This window comes from Opisthorchis viverrini (genome assembly GCF_000715545.1).
Source record: "Opisthorchis viverrini unplaced genomic scaffold opera_v5_13, whole genome shotgun sequence".
Lineage (NCBI taxonomy): Eukaryota > Metazoa > Platyhelminthes > Trematoda > Opisthorchiida > Opisthorchiidae > Opisthorchis > Opisthorchis viverrini.
In genome coordinates, this window is record NW_008751669.1 from 1,190,307 (window position 1) to 1,195,500 (window position 5,194).

Below are 5,194 nucleotides of genomic sequence, written 5' to 3' on the forward strand. Positions count from 1 at the left end.
CTAAACGAACTTTATGGTTGTACGGCAGTGAAGCATCAGTGCCAACACTGATGTTCTCATGCACTTTTATTCTTTTATTCATATGGAGGTTTTCAAATAAACAGCGAAGCATCAGAGTTGAACACTTATGTCTTGTCGTCGATGATGATCTCAGGAACTACTCCAAAGATTAAGGACGTAAGAGGTTAACATCATCATCATCACCGTCACCACCATCCTCAGAGACAGCAACATCCAACAGACTGCACACATCAGCAGTAGGCGGTCACCGTCGTCCATGCATCTCGTGTCAAACCGAAGAGTCACTCACTTGGGTCTCTAGAGCTTTAAGCCTATTTACGTGAGCGTTCATGTCAATTGCAACCACAGCGATGTTTGAGCATTTGGCTGGTTATGAGAGAGCACAGCACAGCTTCGGAGCTACAGTCCGCCGGAGAGTAAAAAAAGATAAAATGAACCAGGAGCGATGAGCCACTCCGACATCTCTGTATTTACCCATCAGGGTCGGGTAGCTTCCAAGGTGTTCGTTCAGACACTAGGTACGCAGATGGCATAGCGCTTATTGGACCTGATGCCATCGTAATTCGAGGGATATCAAATGATCCAAAATAATACTGCACAATGATTCGGTGTGTAATTTACATCTGCGAAGTGTAGAGTGTTACTAAAGAAAAAGTGGGCTAAAACCCGAACCGCAAGCTTGCGGATGAAACGAATGAGCTCAGTCACATTGGTTTAGCAAAAGACATTTCCATTGGGAACACTAGAGCAACTTCTAGACCTGCACCAAGGGTGGCTCATAGGTAAACTCAGATTATCTGTCGAAGTTGAAGTTTACAATTCTGCGGTGCACTCCAGATTACGTGGGTCAGAACCCAGGGCGCTGCGTACTAACGTTGAGAAACTTCCGATGTTTGCTCGTCAAAGTTTCGGAGCATTTTCCGAGTCTAGTGAGAACATCGGATCAGTAATGCTGAAGTACGTCGAATGGTCTTACGAAGAAACAACTCGTCCACGATGAATGAGTTGATCACACGCCACAAGGGGCGTCGAGAGAGATCAGTGGTTAAGGCGCCAGCTTACGGGCCGGAAGTTTCGTGGTTCGAAACCAACCTCAGCATCTCGACTGCTGCTGCGTAGGCTTGGGCAACCTAGTATTGTCTCAGCCCCCGTGCCTTTCAGATGGCATGGCAGCAAGGCCTCGAAAAAGTGTTAGTTGGACAACTGTTCAACCAATTCCATAAATAAGACACCGTTTAATCTTTTTCGCAGTTTTCATGATGTCGGTTGATCAGTTAAGCTGAAAGTGGGTGCGGGCGTTGCCTGTGGCGAAAGCCTGTTAGGTCTTCGCGGTCCACCAAGGTTCTCATTTTTAGAGTTCTTGAATATCCGGTGGGTGCCATCATAGTCACTGGTAAGGCTTTTCTGGCAACAACGTTTGATGAAATCATGTCCTATTTTTCGCACCAGATGGCTTGGACAGGAGTTCTAAAAGCTGACAGCATAGGTTCTGAAAGTCGCTCCGATTGAATCCCGAAACCATTTTTGTCACAAACATGAAGTAAGCTGGGGGCCGACTCCAAACCTACCACCTATGCTCCTTCCAGGCTGAGTCGTCCAAATTGAGCGTCCATATGGTCCACCGGAATAATTACATCTACTGACCGAGACAGTCCCTACAGATGTCGATCAAAACATCTTTCTCAGTTTCAAAACTGCAGTCTGCCAGGTCGTGTTGACAGGTTTGCCGCATTGACAACGGTAATCAGTGAAGGGCTTCCAACCCTGAGGTTGAGTGTATCTCCAGCACCATAGAGCTCAAGATAGATCTGAAGTTAAGGCCCGAGCTCAATGACCAAAAGGTTTGTGGTTAGAACACTGAGTGGTTTTGTCTAGACTGGAGTAACCTGGCAGTGCCCGACCTCTCGTGCTTCCCTCGGGTGGCATGGACGCAAGGGTCAAAAGATGTTACAGATGAACGATTATTATTACCACTATAGAAATCACGACCTATCGCAGCAAGATTACAAGATACTCAAAAAGTGGTATATGCGTTAATCCTAAGCAGCTTGAAGGGCGCGGCGGAAGTGGGTTCTTGTATGCGTCTTTCGGAGACACATAAACCAACAGAAGAGTTGCCTAATTTGGCAAAGCCGGAATGTGGCCCTTGGAGTTAAATAAGAGGTTATTTTGGTTTATTCAATGGGCGATAGTTCAGATAAAATGGTAATATGGCACGTGAGAACTTGTTTTGCGAAACCGCGTTAGTCAGCTAGTTATATCTTACTCTCTGATCCTTCGAAGCAGGCCAGCGGGTCAGACTATTGGGTTAAAAGTAAGGGAAAGGGTCCTTGAATGAGGCCCTACATACACCCGCTGTCTTGTAGGTCAGACTTTCGAACTGACGGCTGGAGATGCGATACATCAATTAGACCCCACTCTTCGGTTTGGACAACTGGGAAGCATCAGTTGGCTCTCCAGCTCTTTGTTCACCAGTCAGTACAATCGGCGATATGGAGAAATCAATGACATGAATGCTTTCAAAGGAACTGTCAAACGTGCGGGACAAGTTAGTCCATCATTTGGGTGCATCAATCGCATCGGGAAAGGTAAGAACATTCAGGTCAAATAGTGGTATGATTTACAGTACTATTACACGGGCAAATCGTGACAGATACCATTGGTCCCATTTAAGCGCAAAACGAAAAGTGCATTCGGAATAGCAGATTTAGCGCCCTGCTCGGCTGACAAAGCTTAAGAACTAAGATGAAATACGAAGAATGACTACCGAAATGCTAGGAAAATAAGGCAGTTTACTCAAGGCACAAACGGCTCATTTTCGTCCGTATGAAGTCACTAAACCATGAAATACTGCCGTTAGCATTAAATTCAGGCAACAAAAAAGCATACAGTCAAAGCAACTGGATGATTTCGCTAAACCAAACAACCGTATCTAAGTTCAAAATTCTTGGGTGATGATCAGGATGATAAGACAGGAACTTCAAGAAATCCTGTTGTTGTGTAGAAAGGTCATCCTGTTACATATGAAGTTAAATCGCTCGTTTTGTAATCTTCTTCGGAGTTTTCCGGAAAAGAGGTTGAGTATATCAATGGATAATTACCGGGATTTGTACGATCAGCTCTATTCAGCTCAACTGGCAAGTTTCTAGTGTCGGCTGATATTTCCAGAAACTGACATGATGTGTGCAACAATCATATTTGCGAGCTATGAGAACTAGTGAATGCAACCAGAAAACAGCTCGCTTATCTTTAAAAAGGAGCATATGAATCAATGAGCTTAAAACTTCGAACATTAGTTTAAGTGAAAATCTGCAGCTGCTCAGCCGTATTTCCAACCGGAAGCACAGTCCTAGTCAGTGATTTTGGAGCGCCCAACAACTTCGGAACTATGCCAATGCATTTCCTTCCTGAAGCGTCCCGAGCTGCTGGTCCTGACCAACTTCCACTCGCCCTTCTCAATAGTGGAGATGAAATCCTCAGTATTCACGGACTGATACACAGGATCGAGGCTTTTGCCCAAGTTTCCCGGGTCGGTTTTGTTCTTGCCGGTCAGTGGCTGTCGTTCACCGCGCTTGGTGGCTGGTTGTTATCTAAGTCGTTTGTTCCCGGGTCGGTTTGTTCTTGCCGGTCAGTGGCTGTCGTTCACCGCGCTTGGTGGCTGGTAGTTATCTAAGTCGTTTGCCTCCATCTGACAGAAAGAGATCATCATAACTAAGTGGGGTGAGTAAACGATTATCAAAAAGGGGTGCTCGTAATGAGTATAGCAATCACAGATAAATTAGCTCGATTCTCGTTGTAACCAGGTTCTTGCGTGGCTTATTTTACACTGTCTTAGGATGGCGTGTGAAGATGAGTCCGGTAACAGTAAGCAGGGTTGCAGTCCGAAGGGGGTTGCGTGGACTGCATAATCATACTGCGTCAATTGTTAGAGCAACGGCACGCGTATAGCCGCCCCATAATTTTGATGTTTCATGACTTCAAGTGCGCGGTCGATTGTCAACCGGCCAGGTCTTTTCAACATGCTTGTTCCGGAAGTTCGGGGATATCCTGCGTTGCGTGCATTAACGTACTGGTGGAAGCATATGCATGGGAAGCTATGCAAAAGCTTTTCTACGGGGAAGTCCACTCTTTTCATTTAAGTTTAAAACCATTTTTGAGATGATGATGGAGGTCTCCAAATCGACCTTGGCAACCTGGAGTATGCAAACAGCACTGTTTTCACTTCTGAAAAGGAGCGGGAAGCACAAGCGTCCCTCGGATACTTGACCAAAGTCATCCAATTTTAATGATGTCAATGCTTCAGCCTAGTTCCCGTTCTGAACGATCCGAGCTAGCGTCTGCGGCACCAAGGATGTACAAAGTGAACTGAACTTCCAAAGCTAGATCGAAAACATATACAGAGCGTCATAAGTAAGGCGTATAAAGTGACGTCATTCCGGAAATTTCCGCGCGCCCCGTGCGCGCCATCGACAAACGGCATTCGGCAGATAGTCACGGATTCACAGATTCACGGATCGATGAATCCGTGATACTGAATCGTGATTGGCTGGTTTGTCCGCGCCTTCTGTCAATGCATTCATCTGCTAAGCCTTTGCGAGTGGAATGAAGTTCTCCACGACAGCATATTGCATTTTGTTGCATATGTGCTTAGACCGGAAATCCTCCCAATCTACACCCAACTTTTGCATTTTTTTAAACAATCTCTTTTGTATGTTTGGCTGGCTAGTGTGGCGTTTTGTACCCTTATTTTGCTTTCATTATAATGCTACGTATTTCTTCAATTGCAAAATCGTTTTTTGTTCAGATACGAAAAACCATAAAAACGCACACTTTTACAGTGTCACGCAACACAAACGTGGTCACCTGCTTCGACTCTCTCTTCTGATTATGTCCGAACTTGCAGCGGTCATTCGTGAGGCTCATGTGCTAACTCTGGCATTAAAAACATTTCAGACAATCTCCGGAAGCCATTATATGTGGGAACTATGCAGAAAAAGGCCCCTGGACCACCATAATTGGAGTACCGTTTATTCGCTCACCTGGGCCAACGACGAACTGTTTTAAAGAGAACAATTATTAGTCCGTTCCATCTGAAGCTTTTATTATTGTATCCCCAACATAGCGTTATTATTTTTAATTCTTTCGCCATACATCCCCGGAAAATTAACTTATT